This window comes from Anomaloglossus baeobatrachus, chromosome 2 (genome assembly GCF_048569485.1).
Source record: "Anomaloglossus baeobatrachus isolate aAnoBae1 chromosome 2, aAnoBae1.hap1, whole genome shotgun sequence".
Classification (NCBI taxonomy): domain Eukaryota; kingdom Metazoa; phylum Chordata; class Amphibia; order Anura; family Aromobatidae; genus Anomaloglossus; species Anomaloglossus baeobatrachus.
Genome location: NC_134354.1, coordinates 397685483 through 397698953, shown reverse-complemented (window position 1 = coordinate 397698953; position 13471 = coordinate 397685483). Strand labels below are relative to the sequence as shown.

The following is a 13471-nucleotide window of genomic DNA, read 5'->3' as shown; positions in this document are numbered from 1 at the left end:
CCACCACATTGGATTTGAAATGAAACCTCTACAACAGAATTCAAGTGCAGATTGTAACGTTTAATTTGAAGGTTTGAACAAAAATATCTGATAGAAATTGTAGGAATTGTACACATTTCTTTACAAACACTCCACATTTTAGGAGGTCAAAAGTAATTGGACAAATAAACCAAACCCAAACAAAATATTTTTATTTTCAATATTTTGTTGCGAATCCTTTGGAGGCAATCACTGCCTTAAGTCTGGAACCCATGGACATCACCAAACGCTGGGTTTCCTCCTTCTTAATGCTTTGCCAGGCCTTTACAGCCACAGCCTTCAGGTCTTGCTTGTTTGTGGGTCTTTCCGTCTTAAGTCTGGATTTGAGCAAGTGAAATGCATGCTCAATTGGGTTAAGATCTGGTGATTGACTTGGCCATTGCAGAATGTTCCACTTTTTTGCACTCATGAACTCCTGGGTAGCTTTGACTGTATGCTTGGGGTCATTGTCCATCTGTACTATGAAGCGCCGACCGATCAACTTTGCGGCATTTGGCTGAATCTGGGCTGAAAGTATATCCCGGTACACTTCAGAATTCATCCGGCTACTCTTGTCTGCTGTTATGTCATCAATAAACACAAGTGACCCAGTGCCATTGAAAGCCATGCATGCCCATGCCATCACGTTGCCTCCACCATGTTTTACAGAGGATGTGGTGTGCCTTAGATCATGTGCCGTTCCCTTTCTTCTCCAAACTTTTTTCTTCCCATCATTCTGGTACAGGTTGATCTTTGTCTCATCTGTCCATAGAATACTTTTCCAGAACTGAGCTGGCTTCATGAGGTGTTTTTCAGCAAATTTAACTCTGGCATATTTTTGGAATTGATGAATGGTTTGCATCTAGATGTGAACCCTTTGTATTTACTTTCATGGAGTCTTCTCGTTACTGTTGACTTAGAGACAGATACACCTACTTCACTGAGAGTGTTCTGGACTTCAGTTGATGTTGTGAACGGGTTCTTCTTCACCAAAGAAAGTATGCAGCGATCATCCACCACTGTTGTCATCCGTGGACGCCCAGGCCTTTTTGAGTTCCCAAGCTCACCAGTCAATTCCTTTTTTCTCAGAATGTACCCGACTGTTGATTTTGCTACTCCAAGCATGTCTGCTATCTCTCTGATGGATTTTTTCTTTTTTTTCAGCCTCAGGATGTTCTGCTTCACCTCAATTGAGAGTTCCTTAGACCGCATGTTGTCTGGTCACAGCAACAGCTTCCAAATGCAAAACCACACACCTGTAATCAACCCCAGACCTTTTAACTACTTCATTGATTACAGGTTAATGAGGGAGACGCCTTCCGAGTTAATTGCAGCCCTTAGAGTCCCTTGTCCAATTACTTTTGGTCCCTTGAAAAAGAGGAGGCTATGCATTACAGAGCTATGATTCCTAAACCTTTTCTCCGATTTGGATGTGAAAACTCTCATATTGCAGCTGGGAGTGTGCACTTTCAGCCCATATTATATATATAATTGTATTTCTGAACATGTTTTTGTAAACAGCTAAAATAACAAAACTTGTGTCACTGTCCAAATATTTCTGGACCTAACTGTAATTAGTCATTAAGTTCTCAATAGGTCCACATATATATATCTGCAAATGCCCAAAGGAAATCTTATTAAACAGATAAGTACACAGAAGTGCATAAATGCCTTATCTATGTGTATTGAAGTACGTGAAAATATTTTATGAACACCTTCTGTGTACAGATAGAATGGAGACAATGGTAATTTTTCCTGACGTTAAACCAGAGCAAACGTTACTCTAAGAAAAGTCTCCTGGAGACTCGATGGTCCCATAACAGTCCTCCCTAAAAATATATTGGGAGACGTCAAACAGTATACGTTATTAATCAGAAGGTACGCACTTCACAGAAGGCAGAACAAATCATACACTTTCATAGAAGGCAGAATAAACTTCACAGAAGATGGTGCATGCAGTGGAATATAATTTGGTTAATAAGGTCCAGGTAACCATAATAGAAATCTCAAAATGTAAACATAGTACTTAGCTTATCCCCATAGCGACGGCCTAACGTCTCAAGACGTCGGAAAAACAGGGTACTTATTCTGTTCCGACGTCTTGAGACGTCAGGCCGGAAAAAGCTTGTAGCGCCCCCCAGTGACGAAAAATCTCGGGGGTTTCAGCTACCGGAGGTAGCTGAGACCCCCAAGATTATGAATCGGGGTGTTTTTTTTGGACCCCGTTAATGCGATCGCCGGTATACACCGTATACCGGCGACAACATTAAAAAAAAAAAAATGGCCGGTAAAATTGATTTATTTCTCATCTGACGTGATCAAACATGTCAGATGAGAAATAAATATAATCCTCTAGTGCCCCCAAAGCCCCCGGTACCGGAGAGTCCCCCCACCACCCCTACCCCCCCTCCGGAAAATCCAAGATGGCGCCGACGCGCGCTGAAAACTGCCGCCGCCGTCGGCTCTGCATTCATTTCCCTCCGATCTGAAATGATCAAACATTTCAGATCGGAGGGAAATGTCCTCCCCCTGACCCCTCCTCCGGTACACCGGAGATCTCTGGTCCCCGGAGCCCCCTCCGGTTCTCCAGAGCCGCCTCCCCCCTCTCCCCTCCGGAGCGTGGAAAATGGCGGCCGCATTCATCCTACTCTTTCTGCCGCATGTGACACGTCACATGCGGCAGAAAGTTGTCCCCAGGTCCCCCCGTCACCCCCCGTCACCCCCCCCCAGCCCCCGGTCATACGTTACCTGGCTGCTGGTGCTCCGGCCCCGCGATCACGCCGCCTCCTTCTCTTGAATGCTGGCGGCGCATGCGCAGACAGCGGCTGTCAGCTGGATCCCTGCAAGCAGGGACGCTGACGTCGCTGCTGCAGTAGGCTGCTCCACTGTGGACCGGGGGAGGGTGAGTGCAGTAATCTGCAGACACACTCCTCACATGGAGAGCCTGCTGTTCTAGAAAATGGGGGGTACGTTCTGTGAGCGTGCCCCTCATATTCTAGAATGAGGTTACTGCAGGTCACTCTGCCCTAGGTTGGACCGGGGCAGTGTGAGTGCAGTATTCTCAGATTACTGCACCCACACTGCTCATGGAGAGCTTGCTCTTCCAGAAAATGGGGGATACGTTCCCTGAACGTGCCCCCCATATTCTAGAAGATCCAGAGACGGCGTGGGACCTCAAAAATGGATTACAGCGACCGAAATTTATTTATTTACAATAAATTGGTAAAAGAGGAATGTTTCGGGGAGTTTTTTTTTCAAATAAATATTTTTTTGTCTTTATTTTTTTCTATTTCTTGACTGGGTTAGTGATGTCGGGTATCTGTTCAGATGCCGTGACATCACTAACCCCAGGGCTTGATGCCAGGTGACATTACAGCTGGTATCAACCCCATATATTACCCCGTCTGCCACCGCACCAGGGCGCGGGATGAGCTGGAGCGAAGCGCCAGGATTGGCGCATCTAATGGATGCGCCACTTCTGGGGCGGCTGCGGCCTGCTATTTTTAGGCTGGGAAGAGTCCAATAACCATGGCTCTTCCCACCCTGAGAATACCAGACCCCAGCTGTCTGCTTCACCTTGGCTGGTGATCTAATTTGGGGGGACCCCACGTTTTGTTTTTTTTTTAAAAAACGCCTGGGGAGCCCTCCAAATTGATCACCAGCCAAGGTGAAGCTGTCAGCTGTGGTTTGCAGGCTACAGCTGTCTGCTTTACCCTAGCTGGCTATCAAAAATAGGGGGGACCCCACGTCGTTTATTTTAATTATTAATTTTTTGGGGGGCTAAATACAAGGCTAGGCACCTTTTAGTGCCACATGAAAGGCACTAAAGGGCGCCAGCTTAGAATATGCAGGGGGTGGGACGTTATATTTGTTTGACATCTATCCATTCATCCATTGTAGCATTTTAGGCTGTGCGCCCACAATCGGGATTTGCAGCGTTTTGGGCGCAGAGTGTTTTCCCTGCGTCCATAACGCTGCATTGTGCAGTAGAAGCACAGTGGAAGGATTTTTAGAAATCCCATGCCCAATGTGCTTGCCCAATGTACTTCTCTTCTCCGCAGCATAAACCGACCTGTGGCGGCAGCTTCCCGAGCCTCAGCATGTCAATTTATGCTGCGGAGATGAGTGTTCTCTGCAGGTAGCATAGAGCTCCACAGCGGCCTGAACCCAAATCGTGGGCATGGGCAGCTGCGTTCTCCCGTGGACAACACTCACATCTCTGCAGGAGGCTGACACTGTGTACTAGACGCCGTGTCGCTGGATCATGGCCACATAGCCTAAAAGTGAGACATTTGTTGCTACAGCAACATTTTTGTGAAGTACCTGTGGATTCAAAATGCTACTATACTCCTGAATAAAATCCAGGTTCCAAAATGGAGTCACTTGTGGGGGGTTTCTAATGTATAGGTACCCAAGGGGCCCTGCAAATGTGACATGGTGCCCGCAATTTATCTCAACTTTTCCAGAATTCAAATGGTGCTCCTTCCATTCCAAGCCCTCCCATTTATCCAAACAGAGGTTTTTGGCCACATGTGGGGTATCCCTGTGCTCATAAGACATTGGATAACAACCTGTTGGGTCCACGGTTTGTTGTTGTCTCTTGAAAAAGTGAGAAATTTGATGCTGAAGCAACATTTTTGTGAAAAAAATGAAGATTTTCAATATGGCAACCTAAGCTTATCAAAATCTGTGAAGTATTCGTGGATTCAAACTGCTCACTATACACCTAGATAAAAGCCTTGAGGTGTCTTGTTTCCAGAATGGAGTCACTTGTGGGGGACAGCCACTGTTTAGGCACCTCAGGGGCTCTCCAAATGCAACCTGGCGTCCGCTATTGATTCCAGCCAATTTTGCAGTCAAATGGCACTCCTTCCCTTCCGAACCCTGCTGTGCACCCAAACAGTTGATTTCCACCACATATAAGGTATCGCCAAACTCAGGAGAAATTGCACAATAAATGTTATGCTGAATATTTTCCTTTTACTCTTGTAAAAAAAATAAATAACAATTTTTGTGGTAAAATTTTATTTTTTTTTTTTCATGGCTCAACGTTATAAAATTCTGTGAAGCACCTGGGGGTTCAGGGTACTCACCAAACATCTAGATAAATTCCTTGAGGGGCCTAGTTTCCAAAATGGGGTCACTTGTGCGGGGTTTCTGCTGTTTAGGTACCTTAGGGGTCCTCCAAATGTGACATGGTGCCCGCAATCTTTTTCAGCCAAATTTCCTTTCCAAAATTCAAATATTGCCCCTTTCGTTCCAAGCCCTCCCATTTGTCCAAACAAAGGTTTCAGACCACATGTGAGGTATCACCGCGCTCATAAAAAAGTGGTTAACAAACCTTGAGGTCAAATTTTTGGAATTACCTCTTGAAAAAGTGAGAAAATTGATGCTAAAGCAACATTTTTGAGAAAATTATTAAAATTTTCAATATGACAACGTAACGTTAACAAAATCTGTGAAGTACCTGTGGATCTAAAATGCTCACTATACCCCTAGATAGAATCCTTGAGGGGTCTAGTTTCCAAAATGGTGTCACTTGTGAGGGATTTCTTCTGTTTAGGTACCTTAGCGGACCTGTAAATGCAACATGGTGCCCGCAATCTATTTCAGCCAAATTTGCTTTCCAAAATTCAAATATTGCTCCTTCTGTTCCGAGCCCTCCCATTTGTCCAAACAGAGGTTTCTGATCACATGTGGGGTATCGGCGTGCTCATAAGAAAGTGGGGAACAAGTTTTGGGGTCCATTTTGTTGTGTTATTTCTTCTAAAAGTGAATAAATTTGGGTTAGAGCAACATTTTTAGGTAAAATTTAATTTTTGCTTTTTTTCATTCCACATTGCTTTTGTTCATGTGAAGCACCTGAAGGGTTAATAAACTTCTTGAACGTGGTTTTGAGTACTTTGGGGGGTGCAGTTTTTAGAATGGTGTCACTTTTGGGTATTTTCTATCATCTAGGCCTCTCAAAGTCACTTCAAATGTGATGTGGTCCCTAAAAAAATGGTTTTGTAAATTTTGATGTAAAAATGAGAAATCGCTGATAAACTTTGAACCCCTCTAACTTCCTAACAAAAAAAAATTTTGTTTCCAAAATTGGTCTGATGTAAAGTAGATAAGTGGGAAATGTTATTTATTAACTATTTTGTGTCACAGAAATCTCTGGTTTAACGGTATAAAAATTCAAAAGTTGAAAATTGCAAAATTTTCAAAATTTTTGCCAATATTCAATTTTTTTCATAAATAAACGCAAAAAATATTGTCCTAAATTTGGTACTAACATGAAGTCCAATATGTGACGAAAAAACAATCTCAGAATCACCTGGATCCGTTGAAGCGTTCTAGAGTTATAACCTCATAAAGTGACACTGGTCAGAATTGCAAAATTTGGTCTGGTCATTAAGGTGAAAATTAGCTCCGTCACTAAGGGGTTATTCTAGAAGTCCTATGAATGATGTAAATACACCAGGGTCCAGATTGACACCTCAGAACATTGCCCAAAAGAAATCTCAAAATGTAAACCATCACCGTGATCAAGCTCCACACGTGGCAGACTGTAGCCAGTGTTTCTCACCCTAATAGGGAGCCCCTGATGAACCCCGATGTGACTTTCGATCGGGATGAAACGCGTTGGGAAATGTTCTGAGGTGTCAATCTGGACCCTGGTGTATTTACATCATTCATAGGACTTCTAGAATAAGCTAAGTACTATGTTTACATTTTGAGCAATGTGGAATGAAAAAAGCAAAAAATAAAATTTTACCTAAAAATGTTGCTCCACCCCAAATGTAATCAATTTTAGAAGAAATAACACAACAAAAAGGACCCCAAAACTTGTTACCCACTTTCTTATGAGCGCGGTGATACCCCACATGTGGTCAGAAACCTCTGTTTGGACAAATGGGAGGGCTCGGAACAGAAGGAGCAATATTTGAATTTTGGAAAGCAAATTTGGCTGAAATAGATTGCGGGCACCATGTTGCATTTACATGTCTGCTAAGGTACCTAAATAGCAGAAACCCCTCACGACTGATGCCATTCTGGAAACTAGACCCCTCAAGGAATTTATTTAGATGTTTGGTGAGTACCCTGAACTCCCAGGTGCTTCACAGTTTTTTATAACGTTGAGCCATGAAAATAATAAAATTACATTTTAACACAAAATTGCTACTTCAACCATGTAGATTTTTTTTTCACAAGGGTAACAGGAAAAAAAACACCATAAAATGTATTGTGCAATTTCTCCTGAGTTCGCTGATACATCATATGTGGTGGAAATCACCTGTCTGGGTGCACGGCAGGGTTCGGAATGAAAGGAACGCCATTTGACTGCAAAATTGGCAGGAATCATTAGCGAACGCCATGTTGTGTTTGGAGACCCCCTGAGGTGCCTAAACAGTGGAGCTCCCCCACAACTGACCCCATTTTGGAAACTAGACCACTCAAGGAATTTAGATGTTTGGTGAGTACCCTGAACCCCCAGGTGCTTCACAGTTTTTTATAACGTTGAGCCATGAAAATAAAAAAAATAAATTTTAACACAAAATTGTTACTTCAACCATGTGGCTTTTTTTTCACAAGGGTAAAAGGAAAAAAATCACCATAAAATGTATATTGCAATTTCTCCTGAGATCGCCGATACATCATATGTGGTGGAAATCAACTATCTGGGTGCACGGCAGGGCGCGGAATGAAAGGAGCGCCATTTGACTGCAAAATTGGCAGGAATCATTAGCGCACGCCATGTTGCGTTTGGAGACCCCCTGAAGTGGCTAAACAGTAGAGCTCCCCCACAACTGACCCCATTATGGAAACTATACCCCTCAAGGATTTTATCTAGGGGTATAGTGTGCATTTTGAACCCACATGTACTTCACAGAATTTTATAACAATACGTTGTCATATTGAACATTTTCTTCTTTTTCACAAAGTGATGCTTTAGCACCAAATTTTCCACTTTTACAAGAGGTAACACCAAAAAGTGGACCCCTCAGTTTGTTACCTACTTTCTTATGAGTGCTGCGATACCCAACATGTAGTCAAAAACTTCTGTTTGGGCAAACGGCAGGACTTGGAAGGGAAGGTGCACTTTTCAAATTTTGGATTATTTGATTTGCAGAGCCTATGTGTTATCAGAACAACTGAAAACCCACATAAATGGATTTTTTGTATATTTTATCTTGGAGTGAAGTGCAAAATGTGAAGGAAAATATCGCCAACTATATGGCAGACTTGTGCTTGTTCCAGAGATGAAGGAACACCAGGAGGGCTAGAAGGACACGGTAATTTTTCAGAGACTGGTCGTACAACGTCTGTTTAGCACCATCAATCCCTATATGAGGGACAATTGTGCCAGCCGACGTGGTACACCATAACAGGCTCCTACCTGCCAAGCACAAAACAACCAGTCCCCTACAGGGTTATAAAAGTATTGTCCAGTGCAGGAGGTTCGGCAAGAACCATGCAGTAAAGCCCAAGGTGTAAAATTACAGAACAGCTTCAGATCCTCCAATAAAATGATCATGCCCGGATCACCAAGACATAGTTGTAATAGCAGTCAGACTAAGATGACTGGTGCTAAAACTTTGTGAGTGATCAAATCTTGGAATTATTTGTCAGATGATCAGATGTTTCAAAAACATTTGCGGGGTCCACATTCTGGAGTACGCAGACGTGGGCATATAACAAGAATTTGTCTGCATAATAATTCGGTATGTGAGTGATCAAGTCCTGGAATTATTTGTGAAATGGGGTAAAATGTGTTTTACTGATGAAAATAGTAAATTTTATTTGACAAGTAACGCAGGGGCTCACTACATAGAAAATATAAATGTGAAAGAAAAACCCTACCACACAATTTGGGAATAGTTTATGACATCTAATAATTGTGAGATGTGTGGTAGATTTCGAAGCAAGGGGGTAACACAAAGTCCTGGCTGGGATGGGCACATGCTGCAGACCCGGCACCTTTTTTAGGACGGTTTTGGGTGGGAGTAGGAGGCATGAGACGCATAAAATGCCGTTCTGTTAGTCTCCAGGCATTCTCTGACTCGAAGGCTGCCTCTGGTGCCGCTGAGTCAAACATGGGGGACTCAATAATTTTTTCCTGGTATTGCAGAAATATGAGGGCCCCTTGGGATTTTTTATACAGTACAAAACTGTTGTAGGTAGCAATCTGTACCAGGTAGATTGCTACCTTTTTGTACCAGGCCCTCGTTTTCCGCCATACCAGGTATGGTTGAAGCACCTGGTCAGAAAGGTCCACGCCACCCATAAACCTGTTGTATTGTGTCACACAGAAGGGTTTTTGTTTGTCCCTGGTGGCTCCCCTCTCTCTGACCGACACAGTGGTGTCCTCATGCAGGGTGGTGAGCATGTAGACGTCCTTGCGGTCATTCTACTTTACGCAAGCAGTTTGTCACTTGCCAGTGCGAATGACGCCCCCTTCTCTAGACGTCTGGACACTAACTGTGCCGGTAAACCAACACGGTTTTTCCTTATTGTTCCACAGGCCCCTGTATTTGCAGCATTGAGGGATTGGTATAGGGGGATACTGGTGTAGTAGTTGTCTGTGTACACGTGGTAACCTTTACCAAGAAATGGCGTCATTAGCTCCAAGACAATTTATCCTGGGATGCTAATTGTCTGGGGACAGTTGGGTGGGCTTATTTGGCGGTCCCTACCCTCATAAATGATAAAGTTACACGTGTACCCGCTGGTGTTTTCGCACACTTTATATAATTTTATGCCATACTTGGCTCTTTTGGAGGGAATAAACTGATGGAATGAGAGACGGCCCTTGTAACTCATTAGGGACTAGTCAACCGAAACATTCTCCTCTGGGCTGTAGGAAGTTAGGAAGGACTCTTTCAGGAGGGATATTAGGGGTTTCAATTTATTAAGGCGGTCATAATTGGGGTCAGTTCTTGGGAGGACTTGGGAATTATCACTAAAATGGAGGAATCGCAATAGGGTCTCGTATCGGGTTCTGGGCATTACGGCTGCAAATACAGGGGTGGCATGGACAGATTTAGTTGGCCAATAGGAGCGTAAACTGGGTTTTTTACACTATTCCCATGTTGAGGGTAATGCCTAAAAATTTTTTGATTTCCGGGACACTTGTGGGGATCTAGGACCAGGAATGGACAGATGTCGGCTTTTGGGCAATATATTGACGGGCGCACAAGTTGGTGTGGTGGGTGATCAAGCACATGCTGGGTAACAAAAATTTAGAAAAAATCCAGTGGGGCAAAATTGGTGACATTTATTTTGATGCCAGGGTCTCCTATGAAAGGGGGAATTTGTGGGGTAAAGGACGGGTCGGGATATCAGGGAGGATGGGGGACTGCAGAACTAGGTCCTGCTCCTGATGCTTCAGCAGCGGCGACTAGCGGGGTGTGGGACCCCGTGGAGGAAGCCGAATCGTCACCGCTATCCGAAAACGCCTCTCTTTCTGAGGCTGATTCGGTCTCTGACCCAGAACTGCCGGAGGCAAGCAGTGAGTACGCTTGCTCTGCCGTAAACATTCTGCGGGCCATGGTTTTTTTTTTGGTTTTTTTTATGTATCCCTGCCTAACAAAAAATAAACCTGAACCTAATCTAACACTAGTATTTTTTTTTTTATAACCCTAACCCTAAAAAAGATTTATAATGATTATAAAAAAAAAAAATATTGATTAGGGGAATGGCGCAGCAAGGGACGACGGAATGACGGAGGGGGGGGATGATAACGGGGAGGTGATCAGAAAATTGGGAATTGATTATCAGAAATTTTGTAGATTTATAACTTTTTCTCTCTATATGGCAGCACGTAGTCTCTCTCTCTTCTCTCCCAGATCAACTACAAGGGAGAGAGGAGAAAGGCAGACCTAAGTGCTGCCATATTTATCAAATATTGGCAATTTGACTACTGCGATAGGATCTATCACAGTATTCAAATCACAACAGCCAATCAGATTTATTTTTTTTCGTTGCCGGGTGCAGGAGTCAGATTATGCCAAGCACACTGCGCATGCGCCCGCCATTTTCCCGGAGAAGGGAGGAAGGGGGGCCACGGGGGACCGGGGGGGTAAACGATTCTTTATTGAGGTACTGTGCGGGGGTGGTGGGGGAACGGGGGATCCCAGATCGGGTGGGAGATACCGGGAATAGCGGATAGGACCCCGGTGGACCGCAGGGAGGGCTCTGGAGAACCGGAAGGGGCTCCGGGAGACCAGAGACAGCTCCGGTGTACCGGTGGAGGGCTCAGGGGTAGGACATTTCCCTCCGATCTGAAATGTTTCAACATTTCAGATCAGAGGGAAATGAATACACCGGCGGCTGCAGTTTTCGGCGCGCGTCAGCGCCATCCTGAATGCTCCAGAGGGAGGGCTCTGGAGAACCGGAGGGGGCTCCGGGGGACCAGAGAGCTCCGTTGTCCCGGTGGAGGGTTCAGGGGGAGGACATTTCCCTCCGATCTGAAATGTTTCATCATTTCAGATCAGAGGGAAATGAATACACCGCCGGCGGCTGCAGTTTTCGGCGCCATCCTGAATGTTCCGGAGGGGGGCTCTGGAGAACCGGTGGGGGCTCCGTGAGACCAGAGAGCTCCGGTGTCCCGGTGGAGGGCTCAAGGGTAGGACATTTCCCTCCGATCTGAAATGTTTCATCATTTCAGATCAGAGGGAAATGAATGCAGAGCCAGCGGCGGCGGCAGTTTTCGGCGCGCGGCGGCGCCATTTTTGATGTTCCGGAGGGGGTTGGGGTGGTGGGGGTTGATTTCTCCGGTACCAGGGGCTTTGGGGGCACTAGGGGCTTATATTTCTTTCTCATCTGACATGTTTTATCATGTCAGATGAGAAAGAAATCAGTATTATTTGCCATTTTTTTTTTTTATGTGATCGGCGGTATACGGTGTACACCGGCGATCACATTATCAGGGTCCAAAAAAAACACCCCGATTCATAATCTTGGGGGTCTCAGCTACCTCCGGTAGCTGAAACACCCGAGATTTTCCGTCACTGGGGGGGGGGGCGCTACAAGCTTTTTCCGGGTTGACGTCTCAAAGCGTCGGAACAGAATAAGTACCCTGTTTTTCCGACGTCTTGAGACATTAGGCCGTCGCTATGGGGTTAACAGAGTGAACCAAACTGCCATAAAAAACTTTGTTGCCTCTCACCAATCAATATCCTTAACAAATTCACAAACAATGGCAAACAGTGCAATTAACCCCTATAAAATAAAGTTTACAATTATTTAAGTCAGATAGTCATCTTCACATGTATGAGTCACTAGAAAAGAGCCCCAATGAGTGTAGGAGCAAAGAAAAGAACCAATGAGGGCACATGCAGAGCAGTATCAAAATAGAAAGGCTATATTACAACACAAACGGAATGGTATAGTATATTAGGGAAGAAATGCAAGTAGACTCTATGGACTGATGATCATAACACACCAAAAAGTAAATTCTGTATAAAATCAAAGGTACCGGACTTCCTGTTCCTGCGCTGGCTGAAGAGGAGTGAAAGTGAGGAGCTCTGCAGTACCCTGACCGAAAATCACCCCTCACACAGCAAATACTGAGAATCCCCCACATAGATAAGGCACTGGAACAGATGATCAGCTTACCGGCCAAGCGATGGAGCGGTATGTCCTCCGGAGTGGCGTGGGAGCGCAGAGAGAGATAACAGAGCCGGCGGCGCAGGAAACTTCAAAGATGGCAGAGGGCTGTCAGCAGTCAGGCGTGCAGGCAGCTCCTGATGCACACCGCAGGAGACAGGAGATAAGGGAAGCTGCAGTGAGAGATCCCACTCTGCATGACAAAGAGGTGACCTGCACTTATGTAATGGAGGGCCAAAGAGGAGGCATGGGAGATGAAGGAGACCTGGAGCACGGCACAGCACAAATCCTGGGGCAGGAAGAACCACACGATAAAAATGCAGATCCAGGCATGGAAAGGAGTGTAGAGACAGAGCAGGAGGCTGCAGACCATGACAAACACAGTGCTGCAGCTCCTAACACACTGCCTATGCAGGACTGTGAAAACGAAAGTAAAAGTGGAGAGAGTGAAGCACATGGAGTAGCACATGGCATACAAAAACAAACAAGAGTTTCTTCAACTGGACCTGTAGTAATAAATTATAAAGACATGGCCCAGGAGGTTGCAAAATATTTAAAGGCAGAAATAGCCCCGATCATAGCCTCAGCACTTCAAGATGCCCTGAAAGGGTTAACAGATGAGGTTGGGCAACAAGGTGCCAGACTGGATGAAGCAGAATGCCGTGTGAGCAGACTGGAGGATGAGGTTGAGCAAAGGAGTAGGGATGTGGATCTCTTGGAAAAAAATGTGCACATCCTGCTGGATCGGATAGAAGACCTGGAAAATAGATCCCGCAGGAACAATTTGCGGTTAGTGGGTCTCCCAGAAACAATACAGCAAAGGCAGCTGCAAAGAATCTTTGAGGATGACCTTCCGTCC

At 44.9% G+C, this 13471-nt stretch overlaps 1 protein-coding gene across 1 annotated transcript in view; it reads right to left on the bottom strand.

The window, feature by feature from the left end:
- LOC142291507 (RH-like protein) overlaps positions 1 to 13024 on the bottom strand; it is a 97551-nt gene extending 84527 nt beyond the window's left edge. Inside the window, exon 1 of the mRNA XM_075336077.1 lies at positions 12622 to 13024. The gene's annotated coding sequence lies outside the window, so the exon portion shown is untranslated. The remainder of the gene's footprint in view (positions 1 to 12621) is intronic.
- Between the last annotated feature and the right edge of the window lie 447 nt (positions 13025 to 13471).